The sequence below is a fragment of the Phacochoerus africanus genome, chromosome 15, assembly GCF_016906955.1.
Source record: "Phacochoerus africanus isolate WHEZ1 chromosome 15, ROS_Pafr_v1, whole genome shotgun sequence".
Taxonomy (NCBI): domain Eukaryota; kingdom Metazoa; phylum Chordata; class Mammalia; order Artiodactyla; family Suidae; genus Phacochoerus; species Phacochoerus africanus.
This window is the reverse complement of record NC_062558.1, coordinates 49,631,842-49,654,219: the sequence shown is the minus strand read 5'-3', so window position 1 is coordinate 49,654,219 and position 22,378 is coordinate 49,631,842. Positions and strand designations below refer to the sequence as shown.

General features: G+C 46.6%; 1 protein-coding gene across 4 annotated transcripts in view; it reads right to left on the bottom strand.

Moving 5' to 3' along the window:
- Nucleotides 1–22,378, bottom strand: part of SPECC1L (sperm antigen with calponin homology and coiled-coil domains 1 like) — a 132,167-nt gene that overhangs the window by 4,900 nt on the left and 104,889 nt on the right. The window lies entirely within an intron of this gene.

The window sequence follows — 22,378 nt, the reverse complement described above, 5'->3', positions numbered from 1 at the left end:
TCATCCTGGAGGTCATGTCCCTTGGTTGCTGCTGACCCGGCCCAGAGGCGTGGTTCATAAACTATGGTGAGGAGAGTGACCAGATTAAGGCACAAACGAGTGCAAACCTACCAAGTGTCACAGGGAAAGGTCACAGTAAGCTTGTGATGGCCCTACTGCTAACTCACCTAGCTGCCATCTAAGTGCACCGCCAGCCGCTTAGTGACTTCACCAACCCCCACAAGAAGAGGCCCAGGCAGCCCCTGCCTCAGTGGTCCCCACACTTCCGGCCATGAAGACACAGTCCAAGTCAGCCCCTGCTACATTCCCAACAGGCCGGCCGCCCTGCGGGGCCTCCTCTCTGGCGGGCGATGATGTCACTGCCACAGAAACCTGACACTTTGATCTCATCTGAATCTCAGGAAGCAGCTAGCTGGGGGGCATCCAGGGAAGTGAAGTCGCCTGTCTAAGGTACTGGGCTGGCAGCAGGAAGGACAGGGACAGAACCCTCATCCCAAGCATCCTATGGGTAAGTGTGTCACTTGAATTCTCACCAACACCAAAGTGTTTTCCGGGAGGAGGCTCAGGTCATGAGCTGGTCTGTGTGATTTCTCACACAGCTGAGCATCCAAAGCTCGCAGTCCTCCTCATCCTCACAGCCAAGGGCCCTGATGCAAAAGCAAGAACACTGGCACCGCCATGCGGACGGCGTGGCAAGGAGCCTCTTCATGATGCATCTGAGCCCTGCCGACCCCCCAACCTTGCCCCTGGATCACATGCACGTCTGGAGGAAAACAAGCCTCTACTTCCTGCCGCTACGTGCCTGGCCTCACTGGGCCCACGGCAAAGGCTGTGGGAACACGGCATCCCAGCTTCCTCTGGACATGAACCTACAGCTCCTCGTGTACAAAACACCCCAAGGAGACATAGGGCCTGGAGCCCCAGGGCAGCGAGTTCCATGCACAATGATGACCACACCTCCAAATCAAAACAACCTCAGTCCAGACCAGCGCCCACCTTTACAAGCTGGAGGGGCCTGGCTGGTCAGCCCACAGAGGATGCTGGGGAAGGAGCCAGGCCTGAAACAGGGGAGCGTGGTGCAGGCAGGGAGGCCTGTACCCTCTGCTCCCAACTCACAGTCTACTTGTGTTTCTAATGTTCAGGGCCAAAAAATCCACCTACTATGAAGTAACAGACAGAACACAGAAGAGTGTACAAATGACAATGTTGATCTCCAAGGCTAAACGGCTTGGTGAGGAAGTTCCCTTTACCTCCTATCTGTGCTCTGAATGTCATGGCTGTTATAGCCCGTAATAAAATGACAGGATTCATAGGAATAAATGCATGGAAAGGTACAAAACTTTAGGGAATTGCCAGAGAAATGGCCATTCCCACAGGAGCTACCCCCTCCCACTCACCTAGCTTCCCACTGGCTGTGCCCACACCAGGACCACAGGGGACCAGGGCCCCACCATGTTTCCTCAATGATGGAGACCTGGGGCAAACGAGGCCTCCCGCCCTCTTCTCCATCTGCTCCCCTGCCCTCTGCCTGGATCCAGCAGAATGAGGTCTGGGGAAGAACTTCCTCTTGAAGGAATGGAGTGATCTGCTTGCTGACTTGTGGCCCGGCCACCCACCAGGGCCTTCAGACAAGAACAGGGATGACCCATGTGGTATGTGGGTGAGTGGCCCAGGGAACGAGTCACCTCAAAATCATCCAAAACTCAAGGTGGGAGGGGCAACAGCTCTAGGACAGTTCATCTCAAAGGAAGTCCAATGCCATGGAAGTGCCTTCTGGCAGGGGTGATGGGCCTCCCATGTGGACCGTCTCCACAGGCCTGTGAGGACCCAACAGCTGCCTCCTTCCAGGGTGGTGAAGGGGACCTTGGCCTTGGGGGAAGGAGCCAGGGTGCTGACACCCAGAGAGACATGCTGAGGCCCAGAGGCGGAGGCCTAGGAAAGGCTGGTCTGGGGCTCCATTCCCCACATGGTGAGTAGTCAGCTGGGGCCCAGTCCGACTCATAGGACAGAGCCTGGCAGGCGGACCCAGCAGGTGTGGTTGTGCTGGGAGCAGGGGATGTTGGGCAGCAGGTGGGAGGGGAAGTGACAGTACAGATACTCTGGTGTGAAGCAAACTGGACTTGGGGACTGACTAGCTGTGGGGAGGACGAGAGCCCATGGTTTCAGGTGGCAGAACGGGACACCAAGGGCATCTAGTGACGCATGGCCCACTCCTGAGTGCTACGTCCACAGTGCTCTGAGATGCCCAGGGAGGCACCTGGTGCTGACTGGACACCTGCGGATGGGGCTGGGGGGTGGAGGGGGGTTGTCAGGGTGGCCAGAGCGGATACTGAGAGGGCAGATACTGAGAGGGTGGGAGGCCTGAGACCAAGCTCCACAGTGTAAGGGCCACACAGGGGACAGTCACGTTCAACAGGACACAGGGGAAGGCCTGATGGGTGTGACAAACCCAGAAGTCAAAGGAAGAGAGTGTTGGGGCCGGGGAGAGGGGTCACAGTATTGGAGCTTCGGAGAGGACAGAAGCCTGAAAACCCCCTGCACCCTGGCATCCGGGTGGCCATCAATCACAGCAAGCAGGCTGCGAGGGCATGGGCACCCACAACCACATGGCCAGACCTGTCCTGGCCTCACAGCTCTCACTGACAGGCTTTCCATAGCTTTGTCTAGAACTGCAGCAAGCGGCGTCTTCAGGGCATAGGAGGGTCCTGTTTGCCAGTGCCTGTCTCTCTTCTCAGAAGAGGCTGAGGGGTCGAAGGCCTTCCTCCTGCCATCCAACTCGATCCCCACAGTTTTGCAGTTTTGGTGTAGGCCAGCCAGCCCTTCAGAACAAACCACTCGTGCAGCCCAAACCATGCTGCTTTGAGAGGAACATGCACACTAACAGGGGGGGAATCTCTTCACTCCTCATAGGTGATGCCAAGCTTTCTAAGAGGAAAAACAGTTTTCTTTTAAAATAGAGGCATGGGATTTCCTGTCGTGGCGCAGTGGAAATGAACCCAACTAGGAACCATAAGGCTGCAGGGTTGGACCCTTGGCCTCGCTCAGTGGGTTAAGGATCCAGCGTTGCTGTGAGCTGTGGTGTAGGTCGCACACGTGGCTCGGATCTGGTGTTGCTGTGGCTGTGGTGTAGGCCAGCAGTAACAGCTCCGATTAGACCCCTAGCCTGGGAACTTCCATATTCCACAGTGTGGCCCTAAAAAGACAAAAGACAAAAAAATACTAAAATAAAATAAAAACTAAACTAAACTAAAATAAGAGACACAGGAACTCCCGTTGTGGTGCAGTGGAAACGAATCCAACTAAAAACCATGAGGTTGGAGTTCCCGTCGTGGCGCGGTGGTTAACGAATCCGACTAGGAACCATGAGGTTGCGGGTTCGGTCCCTGGCCTTGCTCAGTGGGTTAACAATCCGGCGTTGCTGTGAGCTGTGGTGTAGGTTGCAGACGCGGCTCGGATCCCGCGTTGCTGTGGCTGTGGCATAGGCCGGCAGCTGTAGCTCTGCTTCAACCCCTAGCCTGGGAACCTCCATATGCCACGGGAGCGGCCCAAGAAATGGCAAAAAGACAAAAAATAAAATAAAAAATAAAAACCATGAGGTTGAAAGTTCGACCCCTGGCCTCACTCAGTGGGTTAAGGATCTGGCATTGCTGTGAGCTGTGCTGTAGGTTGCAGACGTGGCTCAGATCCTGCATTGCTGTGGCTGTGGCATAGGCCGGCAGCTGTAGCTCTGCTTCAACCCCTAGCCTAGGAATCTCCATATGCTGCAAGTGTGGCCCTAAAAAGCAATCAATCAATCAATCAATCAATCAATAAGAAACAGAGTAATTACAATGCAAGTTGCTAGTTAATGAATTCAGATTTTGCACTGAGCTCCCAAGTCTTTTCAGGGCTTTCCTACCACACAAGAGAAGTCTAGATTTGGACAATAACAAGAGGACCACGGGATGAGCCAGAGCAAAAGTTCACAAAAGCCTTGAGCACAGACTCAAATGAGGTGCTCTGCCCCATTTTCGCCTGAAGGTGCCCATCCTTCCATGCAGGAAGCGTCCACGGTGACCTGTGGCAGAGGGTTCTGACTGCACCCAAACCTCTGCTCACTTCTCACCTCAGAAAGCTCAGCCCCAGCTGTGAAATCACTGGCCCCTCACTGCCCTCAGTGGACGGGGCCCCAGTCCAGGACACTGGCCGCCCTGCGCCTATGACCTTCCATACAGCAGGTGGGGGCTCCCCCTCTGTGCACCGAGGGGTGGCGGGGGAGTACAAGAGCCAAAGAGTTGCATAAATTTCCACAGAATAAGATGGCAAATATGTCACAAAACATCTTATAATGTTTTCATTTGTCAGAACTTTAATTAAGGGCCATAAAATACAACCTCGAACACATCTTCCTTAGTTATTTAGGCTCTGATCTATTTAAGGAAATGCCACTTTTACGGGTACAAGGCAAAAAGCCAAAACCCATGATTCATCTCTGTAGCACGCACGCACGCACCACTTCCTCCCGCCGTGTGAGCTGCCATGGCAGGTCCTGACCATGACCAAGAACACGGCCACCTCAGGAGGTAGGAGGGAGCCACAAACAAACCACTGCCCAGGAGCCTCACGGCCTCATCCCTGAGTACAGGGTAGGTTTGGAGGGTGTCTGGAAATCTCAGGGTGGGGGCAGCCCAGAGGGGAGATGCAGGGTCTAAAAGAGCAGGAAAACCATCAGGAGGCAGTTCTTACTGCTCCAGGGAGTGACTGATGACAGACGTCCTGGGAGGAGCACGCAGCAGCTTGCTGGTACTCAGGGAGGCGGCAGAGGAACCAGCAGGCCTGCGCCAGCTGCACATCTGAGGGTGCAGACATGGGAACCTTGGCTCTGTCCCCTTTCTGAAGTTTAGCCAAGCTCCACTCCAGGTGGGGGTGGGGGGAGATGGCAGGTGTCCGGGAAGAGTCTGAGGCCCACTCCTCACCATGTCTGTGTTGGGATTTGTGTGTAAAGCAGGAAGAGGGAAGGAAAGATGCTAGGGAAGGCAGCCTAGGGTGGACAGCGACCCTGAAGACACAGGCCCGCACCCTGTGCCCCTGAGCAGAAAGGGGTTCCAATAAGGACCCTCAATCCTCTCTGTGTACCAGAATCACCTGCAAAAGCTTTTCAAGGAGAAAGGTACTCAGCCCTCCCCCGGCTGGTCTGGGCACCACTCTCTGCAGAAGTCCCCAGACACCCCAAGGGTGTGGCCAGGAGGCAGGACCACCAACCCCAAGACCAAAGGTGGCTGGAAGCAAGATGGCCAGGACGTCCCACCACAAGGCCCACCCGGCCCAGCTGGACTCGCTCACGACCCCAAGCACTGGGTAACCAGGGCAGAACCAAGCATTAGACAGAACCTTCCCGCCCAGACTGGACATCAAGGCCAAACAGGTGATGAAAAAGTCTGTCTAAAAGGAGGAATTCCAGTGATGGACCGAGCAGCATCTCTTGGCAGCCATGATCATTAGCGCAGCGACTGGCCCCACTCCCTTCTACCTGGACAGACAGATATAACTCCACAGTTGACACACTTCTGCCAAAACTCTGAACTGAGATCGAACTCTACTGCTGTTGAAGCAGGGACAACATTGTAGGGCTGTAATCAGCAAAACCTAAAATGTAGATGCACTAAGGGACACATGGTCCAGTTCCTTCCAAAGACAAAGCAAAAGCAAAAGAATAAAAGAGGATGGGGAGTTTTAAGATTAAAATGGACTTAAAAGAGGAATATTATTCAAATGCAATGTCAACCTTGTTTGGATCTGCAGCACATGGAGGGTCCCAGGCTAGGGGTCCAATCGGAGCTACAGCTGCCAGCCTACACCACAGCCACAGCAACACCAGATCTGAGCCGAGTCTGCGACCTACACCACAGCTCACAGCAACGCCGGATCCTTAACCCACTGAGCGAGGCCAGGGATTGAACCTGAAACCTCATGGTTCCTAGTCGGATTTGTTTCTGCTGCGCCAAGATGGGAACTCCAGGATCTTTTTTTTCCCAGCCACCCCTGCAGCATATGGAAGTTCTCAGGCCAGGGATCAAATCAAGCTGCAGCTGCCAGCCTACATCACAGCTGTGACAATATTGGATCCTTAACCCAGCGCGCTAGGCCAAGGACCAAACTCGCACCTCATGCACACCAGATCCTTAATCCACTGCACCCCACTGGGAACTCCAGCCTTGTACAGACCATAATTCAAGCAAATCAACCATGTAAAACTAAACATGATTCAACTGGGAAGTTCAAACTCTGTCCAAATGTGTGATGACACTGGGAATCAGCCAGGTGGGGCTCCAGAGTAAGAGCTGTGGTGGATGAACCTGGGGCTGGGAATGTGTACCAGAGTGTTATTCCACTCTTCTCATCACTTTAGTGTATATTTGAAAATTTCCATGAAAACCGAAACAACCTACAATTCAACAACAAACAACCCAATGGCCCAAAAGTGAGAATTAACAGTTAACCTGAACACACTTCTCCGAAGCTGACAGCCAATGGCCAACAGCTCAATGCCAGAGAATCACAAATCAGAATTAAAATGACACCCACCAGGGTGCACAGTATCCTAAAAACCAGAAATATCAAATGCTGGTGAGGATGCAGAGAGGACGCCATGCTGGGAGTGTGAGATGGCACAGCTGCCAGGAGAAGGGGAACGGTTCCTTGTAAGTTAAGCCAGAAGCACTGTGTGATCCAGCAAGTCCATAGAGAAAAGAACTGAAAATGGATCTGGAAACAAATACCTGCACAGGAGTGTTCATAGCACAACAGCTGGTCAGTGGGAACCCCATCACTGTCTACCAATCGAAAAATGGATAAACCAAATGGGAAACATACAGACAAGGGAGCAGTTGTGAATCATCAAAAGGAACGACACAGGCTATGGGGAAGCTGAACCCTGAAACATTATTGAGTGGACGTAGACACAAAGGCCACATGTTACATGACCCCATTTATATGACACATCCAAAACAGTGACATCCAGAGACAGAGCAGGTGAGTGGTTGTCAGGGGCTGGGGGATGGGGGTAGGGAATGACTGCTAATGGCACGACAGGAAGTTCTGAACTAGACAGTGGTGATGGATGCACAACATGAATGAACTTAATGCCACTGAATCACAGACTTAAAAACGGCTAAGATGGGAAATTTCACATTATGTGTGCAGCTTTATTAGCAGCTTAAGAGCTAGCTCTGCCTTTTCTAGATTTCATTGAGCTTCGGCAGAGGTTATTATTCTCAAAATGCAATTTCGACCAAAGGAGACTCAGTGATCCAAGCAGCACCTTCTCTGGTGGGTGCCCTGGGGAGGCCTTGGGGTGAGGTGGTCAGAAGTGTGCCCTCACATCAGCCCCCAGCCACTCCAGGAGGTGAGGGTCCAAGGGAGGAAAATCCAGGACAGCCTCCTTCAGTTTATTCTTAGGACAAAGTTACTGCTCTTGTACTCAGAATCTGAAACAGACGTACACAGTATCTTCTGGGTGGAGCGGGTCTTGAAGGCCCAGGGGAGCAGCTCTGACTCCCAACAGGACCCCTTCCAGGCCTTCTTGGGCAAAGGCCCCTAAGTCTCTGCTGCAGCTTCTGGGGACAGCTCTCAAGGGCACTCCTCTGCCTTGAGTCCAAGTTACTCCCTTACTGGTATGAAGGCTACAGAGCAGTGTGGGAGGTACTGTGGAGTTTAGGGTCCCGTAGACCTGGGGCGGCTCCTTACAGCTACAGGTATGGGCACAGTTTAACTTGGAGAGTCTCAATTTTCTCATACATGAAATGAAAAAACACACCCAATTGTGAAGATTAAGAAGCCACCATCTGTAAGGCACAGGGACAGGCCCTCCAGCCCCTCCCCTGCCTCCTGAGACACTCCTACCACACAAACAAGCACAGGACAGGGTGGCCACGCTGGTTTTGAGTCCATCCTCTTCAGTCAATACCCCAGACCCTCAGGACCCTCCATTTGGACAAGACATGAAGAACTGATGGCTCTGTGAGCAGCACTTTCTGTCCTGGGACCATCGTGCCCACTGCCCAGAACAGCACTGTGTGGCTATCTTCCCCTCAGGGCAGCTGTTCTCCGCCAAGCTCTGAACAGAAACCCTGGAGCACTCTCAGGCCTCTGCCAGGTCTGCCCGATAGCTGCTTTAAAAGAACTCTGAAGGGAAGCAGAGAAAACCCAGGGGAAACAGCCAGAGTATCTGAGAGCTCCAGCACATGAAAAAAGTTTCAGCTTCTGAATATGAGGGCTGCTGAAAATAAGACAACACTTTATACAGCAAAAAAGACAGGTTAAATTTGAAAAATATAATTTACGCAAAAAAGGAAACTACCACACAGAGGCTGCAGCACACTATCAATCCAACCGGAGCGAATGTTTAGACCATAGCACTGGTGGGGACCCTGGCCGGGAGGGTACAGTATGCTACATGTCACACATAGACACACACACACACACACACACGCCGGCACGGTAGGGTACAGTATGCTACATGACACACACACACACCCACACCCACACCCACGCCGGCACGCTCACCTCTGGAAGCACCAAAACAGAAGGTAGGCCTGGAAGGGCCATGGGTCTCCAGGAGTGAAGGGGCTGCAGTCCTGCAGCTGCGTGGGGAGGAAGCGATCTCAGGAAAGAGCTGCTGGGACAGCGCGCTCACCTTGAGATGAACTGGCTTGACTGCCTCTGGCAGAAAACCACTGCTCTTTCAAGTCTGTCAGTGGATTCGTTTCTGTAACTACCTGGCGCCATTCTGGCAGAGGGAAAATGGCAAAACCTCTAAAAAGGGGAAGGCAGCTGCAGTGCCAGCCTCCACACTTCTCTCCAGCCTCGGCTTGATGGTTTACTTACTTGCCCCTTGAGGAAAGCAAGCAGAGGGAAGCGGGGGAAACACCTTTCTCTGGCCCCCTGGAGAAGGAAGTGACACGCCCATGTCTGTTCCACTGGGCTTCTCAACTCCTGGTTCCTTATTTTCTTGGCTTTATTTTATACATGAGTTGGCTATTTAGTATAAAATACATTAGGATGCAGCCAGAGAGAGAGCATGGAGGGGTACAAGGTCAGTAGAAGTATGAAGACCATGTAAAACTGACTGCTATGTCCACAGTGATCACAAATCTGAGTCACACAGAAGGTGGTCTCATGACCAAGAAAAAGCTTTTTTTTTTTTTTTGTTTAGGGCCGCACCCACAGCATATGGAGGTTACCAGGCTAGGGGTTGAACTGGCACTACAGCTGCCAGCCTACACCACAGCCACAGCAATGCAGGATCCGAGGCACGTCTGCAACTTACACCATAGCTCACAGTAACGCTGGATCCTTAACCCACTAAGTGAGGCCAGGGATAGAACCTGCATTCCTATGGAGTCTGTATCGGGTTCTTAACCTGCTGAGACACAACGGGAACTCTGGAAAATAACTATTTTCTTTTTCTTTTTAGCGTCACACTAGTGGCATATGGAAGTTCCCAGGCTAAATAGTGGCCACAGCAACACCGGATCCAAGCTGCATCTACCACCTATGCTGTAGCCTGGTGGCAACACCGGATCCTAACCCACTAAGTGAGGTCAGGGATCGAACCTGCATCCTCAAGGAGACTATGTCAGGTTCTTATGAGCCACAACAAGAATTCCAGGGGAAATGAATTCTTGCTGATATACACGACATAAGTGAATCTAAAAATAATTATGCTCAGTGAGAGAAACCAGACCCCTCCCCAAATTGCATACATTCTGATTCCATTTACACAAAGTTATAAAATATGCAAACCCTACAGTAACAGCAGATCAGTGGTTGCCCCGGGACAGTGGGTGGCTGGGGATGGCACAACGAAGGGAGGACAAAGGAGCATAAGGATACTTTCACAGGTATGTATATTTATCGAAAACCATGAAATTGTAAAATTCAAACACGTGCAGTAGTAGTGATCACTTTGTATTATACGGAAATACCAAACACTGTGTTATGCATCAGTAATACACACAGTGTTGCGGGTCAATTATATTTCAAAACAGACAAATGCATAGAAAAAGAGATCACGTTTGCAGTTATCAAAAGCGGGGGTGGGGGTGGGAGAGAATTGGAAGGTACAAACGTCCAGCTTCAAGATAAATAGTAGGGATGTAATATAAACAAAATAAATATAATCAACACTGCCATATATTATACATGAAAGTTGTTAGGAGTAAATCCTAACAGCTCTTTCTCATCACAAGAAAAAATACTTTTCGGAGTTCCCGTCATGGCGCAGTGGTTAACGAATCTGACTAGGAACCATGAAGTTGCGGGTTCAATCCCTGGCCTCGCTCAGTGGGTTTAGGATATGGCATTGTCGTGAGCTGTGGTGTAGGTTGCAGATGCCGCTCAGGTCCCACATTGCTGTGGCTCTGGTGCAGGCCAGCGGCTACAGCTCCAATTAGACCCCTAGCCTGGGAATCTCCACATGCCTCGGGAGTGGCCCTAGAAAAGGCAAAAAGACAAAAAAAACAAAAAACCTTTCTCCTTCATTTTGTATCTGCACAAGATGATGGAGGTTCACTGGACTTACTGCAGTAATCATTTCATGATGCATGTTGAGTCATTAAGCTATACAATTTTTTTTTCCCCCCTCTAGGGAGAAAAGGCAAAAAGACAAAAAAAAAAAAAAATTTACCCAGTGCTGTACATCAGTTTTACCTCAACACATCTGTTTAAAAAAAAAATACAAGTACATCTGGATTTATTTAATCTTTTCAACTTATCCTTGCTGTCTCAGGGTTGTATAACTGAATGTCGTGCAGGGCTAAACCAAGGAGGAACCAGAGCCATGCCAGATCCAGGGCAGAGCTACTGGGAGGCGCTGTCTCTGGATGCCTCGGGCAGGCTCCTCTGGTGATGGAGCAGGACCCTTTGCCTATTCACCAACCACCACTGCTCCACCCAAGTTCCTGCTCAACTATGGAAGCAATGCTCCTTTCAAATCATTACCAGGTTCTGCCAGGTCTGTGTCACCTCCTTAAGCAAAAGAGAGTCCCTGTGGCAGAGTGGACTCTTCAGAAACGGCCCTGGTGACATTTCTGGGCTGCATCCTCTTCAGAGACTTGCTGCACCTACCACAGACTGCCTCTCTCCCCCAGAGCTGGGCAGGCAGAAGGGATGCTACCCAAACTTTAAAGCCCAGGTCACAAAAGGAGAGAGGCTGTCACCTGTCCCTCTGCCGTGAGGAAGCCCAGGCCACTCGGAGAGGCTGCACGGAGGTTTCCAGTCACGGCCCCAGTCAAAGTGTCAACCACCAGATATGTGAGGGTAGGAGCCACAATGGAGCAGAGATGAAGGATCTCTTCCTTGCCCACCCAGACCTACCTTTATGAGTGAAGTCAAAGTTCTGATTATCTGGCCATCAACTCTCGGGGTGGTGCTTGCTACACAACAGGAGATGAGCAGACCAGCCTGCTTTCTCCTGGATCAAAAGAGCCCATTCGGAAAGGAAACCAGTTTCTCTTCCCTCTTAGAGTGTCTTTATAAATAACCTGCTTCTACGAAGGAAGAGGTCACCCTAAATCTCCCAAATGACCTCTGGCTAAAAGCATTCACCAAAAGCCAGAGTATCGTGTAGGTAATGAAATTAACTTGTCAAATTTCTATCTTTCTTTTTTTCTTTTTAGGGCTGCATCTATGGCATACGGAAGTTTCCAGGCTAGGGGTCAATTCAGAGTTGTAGCTGCTGGCCTACACCATGGCCACAGCAACACCAATCCGAGCTGCCTTTGCAACCAATGCTACAGCTTGCTGCAATGCTGGATCCTTAACCCACTGAGTAGGGCCAGGGATTGAGCCACATCCTCATGGATACTGCTGAGTTGGGTCTGTAACTGCTGAGCCACAATGGAAACTCCTAACCTGTCAAATTTCAATTCCTCCATGGACTTAATATTGTTGTGCTGGCATCTTCTCCAAAGTCAATGTAGCACAAGAAGAAAAAACAGGCTTCTCCTGACACAAAGAAGCAAAGGACTATGCATGCTATTTGAGATGATATATAATGATTATTTGACCCAGACAATTTAATGATTCTGCTTTTAGCAAAATAATTAAGCAGCCCTTGAAAATGTTACTTATCTGATTTCTCTTCTGGTTCTCAGCATTACTCATATAATGAAAGGACCAACTTACTGGAAACTTACTGAAGAGTCTGGGGCAGTGCTGGGAGGTAGCCTGGGCTGGTAGCAGGAGCCTGGGGCTGGGTGTTGGAAGACTCTATTTTGAGGTCTCAGGCCACAGGCCACCCTGCCGCCTTACAACTGCCTGCCTGTGGAGTGGAGGCCCCAGCCCCATGATTTCTAGGGGCCATCTCCAACTTCTGCAAACAGGATTTTGGATGCTGACTCAGGAGAAACAAACGCAAACCTGAGACAAGTACCTCGAAGCTAACAAGAGTGCTGGTGATCACACTATCCATCAACCATACCCAGTAGGCTTCTCTGTCCTCCATGGAAGTTACTGGGGAAGAAGAAAGGGCAGAGCAGCAGGATCCAGAGTTACGAAGCCACAAGTCTACTCTGTTGGTAACGTCATCCAAGAGGCTGCTGCTGCTGCACGCAGACCACAGCTCCACCAGGGAGCTGGAAGCTCACCATTCCTGAGCATCTTTCCAAATGTATGGGCTGAGTATGGCTTTGCAAGACGCCCACTATCAGAAGGGCAGGAACCAATATTTGAGAACCAGTGCCATGTGGGACTCTCCACTGTCACTTGTACATGAAACTGGTGTCAGCCGGGAGGAAGCCTTAACTGAGTGGTGTCACCTACCTCGCACTAAAACAATGATCAAACTAATTTATTTCAATGTCATTAAGCAATTAACTTAAAAAATTACAGCCTTGACATTTCTGGAAATAGATGTTAACAGTTGCTGTCAAATTATGTTTAAACAGAACACAAGAAGTCCACTGTGATTCTGGGAAAACTTTGTTTCTCAGCTCCTATGTTTGGCATTAAAAGGAATCCCCTGAAAACAGGAAACAGTTCTTTCACTCCATGGTGACTGCTGGGCGACAGTCTAACTTCCACTGTGAGGGGTGGAGCCTGGGATGCAGGCGCTCTACTCCCTGGTGGCGCCTGGCAGACTTGAGTGTCCTGCCGGCCTCTTCCAGCTTTCTACATGGGGACGTTGTGTCATCAGGTCAGAGAATGACTAGACCAGCAGTTTTACTGCTTCACTAGAGAGAACTTGTGAGTGCATGTAAGCCCACATAAAGAATGGGTGGGACCACAAATCTGGCCATTCTTTTCCCCTTTGTTCAAGTATTTTAAAGCCCTGGAACATAGTGATATTTATAAACAATAAGATCTTTCTGTATGGGAACTTAGTTTCCATGCAAAATGACAATGTAAAATAAAAAAACGTAGACTCCCAACCTAGATTTGATTCAGATCAAAACCCTTATCTACAGCCTGCACCTTTTTTATTTTCAACTCTGGAAGCCATTCCTGTGACCTAAGACTCCAGATATAGAAGAGGAAACTAAAGCAACTCTAAGCTGTGCTCTGAGTATGGGGAATCCCAATGCACGATTTTAACTGCACCCTCCCTGCTGGCAGAACCCCCAGCTGTGCAAACCTTCCCATTCTGGCGTCCCCAACCCCAGCCCTACCAGAATCACAAAGAGGATGCTAGGAAGGTGGAAGGGGACAGAGACAGGGAAGGAGGGGGAAAGGAGTACTTTAACATTTTCCAAAGAGAATGAAGACCTTCTTAAAAAGGAAGGGGAGCATCCATGACAGTAACATTCCACCATAACCCTTGGACAGAGCAGGGGAGGAGGGTCATGTGTGCAGAGGAAACTTCTCTCTCCCCCAGCCCCTCCTCACACACAGTGACCAAGACGCATCATAAGAAACCTGGGCCCCTGGGGCCAACCACTTCTGCAGAAGCTTCCAGGGCTGAGACCAAGCAATGGCCCAGGGAGATGGCAATACCCAGCGCCCAAGTTGGGCAGGCAGATGAGAGGAAGCAACCCATGAACATGCCACAAAATGCCTGAGAGAACTGCCCTTCTCCTACTTGAAAGAGACCATCCACTCTTTCAAAGGAAGCTGTCAAGGACCAAGCTATTTTTATCTGTCCACTAGATCTCACTCTACTGACTCTCTTTAATCCACGGGAACACACAATTTTGGGAGAATTTGTCACTGCTTAGTGGAAAGGGGCAGGGAAATAAAGAAAGATCCCAAAAGATGATTAAGGTAATCTTGAGGATTACTTGGAGGGAGTAGGTGAAATGCAATTAGGGAGGGGCACACAGGGGGTTTCTAATGCATTTGTAAAAGTCTGTTTCTTTCTTTTTTATTTTTTTATTTTTTGGTCTCTTTGTCTTTTTTTAGGCCCATACCTGCGCATATGGAGGTTCCCAGGCTAGGGGTCACATCAGAGCTGTAGCTGCCAGCCTACACCACAGCCACAGCAATGCCAGATCCGAGCCACGTGTGTGACCTACACCACAGCTCACGTCAATGCCGGATCCTTAATCCACTGAGCAAGGCCAGGGATCGAACCTGAAACTTCATGGTTCCTAGTCGGATTCGTTAACCACTGAGCCACAACGGGAACTCCTAAAAGCCTGTTTCTCAAGCTGAGTGGTAGATTCTATTTTTCTTATTTCAAATGCACCCGTACTCTTTTTGCATTCTTTTTATGTGATGATTTACTTTTGCAATATTTTATTATTAAAAAGCAACTTATACTCTTAAAAAAACAAAAAACAAAGGAAGCCCTTGCAGCTGTGTTGGAGAAGAGGCTGACAAACCCTCATCCAAAAGACAACATGAGACTGAACAAACCTGTCAAAAAAAAATCACGCCAGGACTCTGGAAATCAATCCAAGGAACTAAATTCAGAAGCATTACTCATGAAAAGGGACTAAAACTTCAGATAAGAACAGAAGGAGCCTCAGGCTCTCTTGCCTGAAGCTACTCTTATTACTTTTCTTCTTTTAAGTGTTTTGAAAAACACACTGCATAGGGAGTTCCCCTTGTGGCTCAGAGGTAACAAACCTGAGTAGTATCCATGAGGATATGGGTTCAATTCTTGGCCTCCCTCAGTGGGTTAGGGATCCAGCATTACTGTGAGCTGTGGTGTAGGTCACAGACACAGCTCAGATCCCACGTTGCTGTGGCTGTGCCATAGTCCAGCAGCTGCAGCTCCGATTTGACCCCTAGCCTGGGGACTTTGATATGCCTCAGGTCCAGCCATAAAAAGCAAACAAAAACAAACACCGTTAAGGAATAATTACAACACTGTACTACTGGGTTTACAACAAAATCTAATATATATGATAATAAAAGCAAAAACAAAGAGGGAGGAAACTGCTACACTGGAGCAAATTTGTAAGCAACTTTCACTAAATTAAGTCGGAAAAACAAGTAAACTGTGATAAGATGTATATTATAATCCCTAGAGTAATCATTAGGAAAATAATTTTTAAAATGGTAATACTCAACTATATGCCACTTACAACAAACATACTAAAAAAATATATACCATGCTAAATGTACTCAAATGAATATCTGAGTGAGTGTATTTATATCAAAGTAGATTTCAGAGCAAAGAATATTACTGGGGATAAAGGAGGTCATATTATAATGATAGACATACATTTCTCATCATTAACATTTATGTACCTAACAACAACTTCAAAATACACAAAGCAGGAGCTGTGGTGCAACAGGATTGACAGCATCTCTGCAGCAGCAGGATTCAGGTTTGATCCCCAGCCTGGCAAAGTGGGTTAGGGATTTGGCATTGCTACAGTTGTGGCATAGATCGCAACTGTGATTCAGATGTGATCCTTGGCCTGGAAATTACACATACCAAGGGGTGGCCAAAAAAAAGAAAGAGAATGCACAAAACAGAAACTATTGGAACTGCACAGAGACACAGAATATCCGCAATGCCAAGTAAAGAGATTCCAATACCCCTCACTCAACAACTGATAGAGCAAAGAGACTGAAAGTGGCTGAAGATACAGAAGATGTTGATAAGACACAACCAACCAGCTCTAACTTTACACTTACAGAATATTTTTTTTCCCCCCAACAACAGAAGAACAGCCTTTTAAAAAAACATACACCAGAATTCCTGCTGTGGTGCAGTGGAAACAAATCTGACTAGTATCCATGAGGATGTGGTTCGATCCCTGGCCTTGCTCAGTGGGTTAAGGATTCAGGATTGCTGTGGCTGAACCCTAGTCTGGGAACCTCCATATGTCGTGGATGCAGCCCTAAAAAACAAACAAAACAAAAGAAAACATACAGCATATTCTGGGTTACAAAATGATTCTCAATAAATTTGAAAGAAATTGAAGTTATAGAGAGTATGTTCTCTGACCACAGTGGAATTAAATTAGAACTCAATTTTCCGGAAAATCCTTAAGTGTTTGGAAACTAAAAAACATATATAATCCATTGGTCAAAGAAGAAATCAAAGGGAAATTAAATTAGTAAGTATTTTGAACAGAGCAAAAGTGAACATACAATATATCAACATTTGTGAGATACCACTAACGCAGCACCTAGGGGAAATTTCTAGCAATAAATTTCTATAGCACAAAAAATCTTCAAATCAAGAGAACTACTTTAAGAAACTAATGAAGAGCAAATGAAACCCAAGGCAAGCAGAAGAAAGAGAATAAAAAGACCAGAGTATAGATCAGTGAAATAAAATAGAAACAATGAAGAAAATAAGTAAAATTAAAAACTGGTTCACTGAGAAGATAGATTTGATAAACCTTTAGTCAAATTAATCAGGAAAAAAGAGAACACACACATTGTAATATGGGGAATCAGAGAAGAGACAATACTTTAGATTCTAAAAATGTCTAAAAGATAATATGGGAATATTATAAACAACTCTATGTCAATAAATTGAACAACTCAGATGAAATGGACAGATTCTCTGAAAGACACACAACCAAAGAAGAAATATATAACCTGAACAGCACTACACATATACAAAAGAAATTGGATTTGTAGTTAAAAAACTTTCCCACAAAGAAAACTCCAGACCCAGGTAGCTTCACTGGGGAATTCTACCGAACATTTAAGTAAGAAATAATACCAATTGTACTACTGTTTTTTCAGAGAACTTTCTATGTACCTATTGCCTTTTCCAGAAAACTAAAGAAGAGGGGTGTGTGTGTGTGTGTGTGTGTGTGTGTGTGTGTGTGTGTGTGTGTAGCCATGACTGGCAAAAGTTCCTGGGCCAGGGATTGAACCTGTGCCACGGCAGTGACCTGAGTCACAGCAGTGACAATGCCAAATCCTTAACCCACTGAGCCACCAAAAGAGAGAATTCCTACTGACTCATTCTATGAGGTCAACATTATCCTAATATTAAATCCTATTAAAGACACAAAGCAAAATGCAGACTAATACCCTCATAAACACAGATGCAAAAATCCTAAACAAAATTTTAGCACATCAAATCAACAATACAGAAAAAGGATAATAAATCATAACCAAGTGGAATTTTCCCCAGGAATAAAAGACTGGTTTACTATTAAAAAAAAAAAATCATCTTAAACAACTATAGATCAAAGAAGAAATGACAAGGAAAATTAGAAAATAATGATTGAAAATTAAAGCACAACAAACTAAAACTTATGGGACATAGCAAATGCAATTTTTTTTGTCTTTTTTTGTTGTTGTTATTGTTGTTGTTGCTATTTCTTGGGCCGCTCCCTCGGCATATGCAGGTTCCCAGGCTAGGGGTTGAATCGGAGCTGTAGCCACCAGCCTACGCCAGAGCCACAGCAACGCAGGATCCGAGCCGCGTCTGCAACCTACACCACAGCTCACGGCAACGCCGGATCGTTAACCCACTGAGCAAGGGCAGGGATCGAACCCGCAACCTCATGGTTCCTAGTCGGATTCGTTAACCGCTGCGCCACGACGGGAACTCCGCAAATGCAATGTTGAGGACAATATATAGCTAAAAACTTTCTCTTAAACATGAGGAAGTAAGAACTCAAGGAGTTCCCACTGTGGTGCAGCAGATTAAGGATTCAGCTCGGTTGATGCTGAGGTGTGGATTTGATCCCCAGTCCTGTGCAGTGGTTAAAGATTCCGAGTTGTGGCAGCTGTGGCTTATGTCGAAGCTGCAGCTTGCATTTGCTCCCTGGCCTGTAGACTTCCATATGCTGTTGGTGGGGCCAAAAAAAAAAAGAAAAAGAAAAAGAAAGAAAGAAATCAACAAACTATCTGACGGTACTGTAAGCAACTAGAAAAAGATGAACAAATTAAACCCAAAGCTAATGGAAGGAAGGAAGTAATAAAGATTAGAGCAGAGATAAACAAAATAAAGAGTAGAAAAACAGAGAAAAATCAATAAACACAAAAGTTTGTTCTTTGAAAAGATCAATGAAACTGATAAACCTTTAGCTAGATAGACTAAGAGAAGACTCAAATTACAAAGATGACAAAGTGGAGGCATTACTATTGATTCTACCAAAATAAAAAAGATTATAAGAGAATACTTAACTGTTTACCAGCTAATTGGGTAACCTAGATGAAATGGACAAATTCCTAGAAACACAAAACCTACAGAGAATGAATTATGAAGAGGTGAAAAATCTGTATAGACCTTTAACTAGTAAGGAGACTGAACTGGTAAATCAAAAAACTCCTGATAAAGAAAAATCCTCAGAGTTCCTGCTGTGGCTAGAAAGAATCCAACTAGTAACCATGAGGAAAACGGGTTCAATCCCTGGCCTCACTGAGTGGGTTAAGGATCTGGTGATGCCATGAGCTGTGGTGTAGGTTGCAGACACGCCTCTGATCCAGCATTGCTGTGGCTGTGGCACAGGCCGGCAGCTACAGCTCCAATTTGACCTCTAGCCTGGGAACTTCCATTTGCCCAGGTGTGGCCCAAAAAGGAAAGGAAAAAAAAAAAAAAAAAAAGAGGAGGAAAAAAGAAAAGAAAAAAATTACTTGCTCTCAAAGTGAGGCAGAGAAACCACAAGAAAATAAAACTACAAGAGTTCCCATTGTGGTGCAGCAGAAACAAACTTGACTAGTATCTATGAGGATGTGGGTTCGATCCCTGGCCTCACTCAGCCGGTCAAGGATCCAGCATTGCTGAGGGCTGTGGTGTAGGCCACAGACGTGGCTCAGATCCTGTGTTGTAGTGGCTGTGATGCATGCCAGCAGCTGTAGCTCCAATTTGACCCCTATCCTAGGAACTTCCATATGACACACATGCAACCCTAAAAAGGAAGGGGAAGGGGAAGGGGAAGGGGAAGGGGAAGGGGAAGGGAAGGGAAGGAAGGGAAGGGAAGGGAAGGGAAGGGAAGGGAAGGGAGGGAGGGAGGAAGGAAGGAAGGAAGGAAGGAAGGAAGGAAGGAAGGAAGGAAGGAAGGAAGGAAGGAAAGAAAGAGAGAGAAAGAAAGAAAGAAAGAAAGAAAGAAAGAAAGAAAGAAAGAAAGAAAGAAAGAAAGAAAGAAAGAAAGAAAGAAAAGAAAACTACAGAGAAATATCCCTTAAGAACAATGTTGCAAAAATCATCAACAAAATATTAGCAAACCAAATTTGACTGCATATTAAAAGGATCACACACCATGACCAAATGGGATTTATTCTTGGAATGCAAGGGTGGTTCAACATATGAAAATCAATCAATGAAATACACTATACAGACAGAATGAAGGAAAAAAACCCACATGATCATTTCAACTGATGCAGAAAAGGCATTTGACAAAAATCTGGCCTCTAATCCTGATTTTATAAAAACAAAAACAAAACACTCTCAGCAACCAAGAAGAAGGGAACTTTCTCAACCTGATTAAGGGCATCAACAAAACCCAGAGCTAACATTACTCTTAATGGTAAAAGACTGAATGCCTTCCCCCAAGATAGATGTCAGTAAACTATGGCCTTTTTGCTTATTTTGACTGAAATACAGCCACATCTTTTCATTTATGTATTAACTATGGCAATTTCAAGGTGCAATGGCAAAGCTGAATAGTTTCAACAGAGATCTATAACTCCCAAAATCTAAAATATTTAACGTTTGGCCTTTTATGAAAAATTTTGCTGAGCCCTGCCCTAACTCTAATAACAAGATCAAGATATCTGCTCCCACCACTACTATTCAATATTGTTATTTTAGTTTCTAGCCAGTACAATAAGGAAAGAAAATGGAATAAAAGACATCTAGATTATAAAGGAAGAATTAAAACTGTTTTTAGTCACTGATGGAAAAATTGTCTGTGTAGAAAATATGATGGAATTCATATTTTTTTCATTTTTCAAAAAGAAAGCCTCCTGTGATTCCCCCCTAAAAGCCTCCTGTGATTCCCCCTGTTCTTTTTTGTTTCTATACCATACAGTACTCTATACCACAATTATTTATCCACTCACTTTGTCTTTTTAGGGTTGCACCCATGGCATATGGAAGTTCCCAAGTCAGGGGTTGAATCGGAGCTGCAGCTGCCAGCCTACACCATAGCTCACAGCAATGCTATATCCTTTAACCCACTGAGTGAGGCCAGGGACTGAACACGCATCCTCATGGATACTAGTTTGGTCAACCCGCTGAGCCACAATGAGAATTCCTATCTATCCACTTGATGAATATCTGGGCTTCATCATGTCTTAACTCTTACCAAGATTGGGAACCTCGGAGTTCCCATCATGGCTTAGTGGTTAATGAACCCAACTAATGTCCATAAGGACAGGGGTTCAAACCCTGGCCTCGCTCAGTGGGTTTAGGATCTGGCATTGCCGTGAACTATGGTGTAGTGGTGGAGGTCGAAGACGTGGCTTGGATCCTGTGTTGCTGTGGCTCTGGCACAGGCTGGCAGCTACAGCTCCGATTAGACCCCTAGCCTGGGAACCTCCATATACTGTTGGTGCAGTGCTTAAAAAAAAAAAAAAGACTGTGAACCTCATAATGAAATGCGTAAGTATAGCTTTCCCATTTTTTTTTTTTTTTTTGGTCTTTTTAAGGCTGCACATACGGCATATGGAGGTTCCCAGGCTAGGGGTCAAATCAGAGCTATAGCCACTAGCCTACACCACAGTCACAGCAACACCAGATCTAAGCCACATCTGTGACCTACACCACAGCTCACAGAAACACTGGATCCTTAACCTACTTAGCGAGGCCAGTAATTGAACTTGTGTCCTTATAGATATCAGTCAGATTCATTTCTACTGAGCCATGACAGGAACTCTGCTTTCCCAAATTTTGACCAGTGTTTGCACAGTGTATCTTTTCCCATTCTTTTTACCTTCAATCTATCCAGTTAAAGTGTAGCTCCTGTATGCAAAACAGCATTGGGTTTGTTGTTAATAATCTAAAAATTGGTCTTTTAACTGTAATACTAAGCCCATGTACACATAACGCAATTGTAACATACCTGGGTTTAAATTTACTTCTTTGTCCTTAGTGCTTTGTTCTTTTTCTCTCCTCTCCTGCCTTCTTCAGTATTAATCAAGTATTTATTATTACTCTTTTCTCCCTCCTCTATTAACCTCCTAATTTTCCATTTTTTATTATTGTTTTAGTTGTTACCAATAATATAATTAAAATTTTTCTAGGAGTTCTCTTGTGGCTCAGCAGGTTAAAAATCCAGCATTGTCACTGCAGTGGCTTGGGTCACTGTGCTGGCGCTAGTTCTATCCCTGGCCCAGGAACTTCCACATGCCTCAGGTGTGGCCAAAAATAAAAGAACGAAAAAAGAAAAAATATTCTAGCAACTCTGTTTTTAAAGGTAAAAAAGATATATATTTTATTCACTCTAATATACTTAAAATGATAATTTCATATGTGTCAATTATCTTAGTTTTTCTATTTATTTTTTCAGTATCAATATTTTCATTTTTTGTAATTTATTTTTTGGCCATGGTTGTGGCATGTGGAAATTCCTGGGCCAGGCATCGAATCCACACCACCACAGCAACCTGAGCTGCTGCAGTGACAATGCCAGATCCTTAACCTACTGAGCCACAAAGGAACTCCTGTATCAGTATTTTTTTTTGTCTTTTTTTTTAGGGCCACACCCATGCCACATGGAAGTTCCCAGGCCAGGGGTCGAATCGGAGCTACAGCTGCTGGCCTACACCAGAGCCACAGCAACACCAGATCCGAGCCACGTCTGCAACCTACACCACAGCTCACAGCAATGCCAGATCCTCAACCCACTGAGCGAGGCCAGGGATCAAACCTGCAACCTCATGGTTCCTAGTTGGATTCATTAACCACTGTGCCACGACAGGAACTCCCAACTGTATCAATATTTTTAAATGAGATGTTTTACATTCTTTTTCCCCGCATACTAAAAACCTGATCTATGTTTTACAACCACAGCACATTTCAATTTGGATGGGC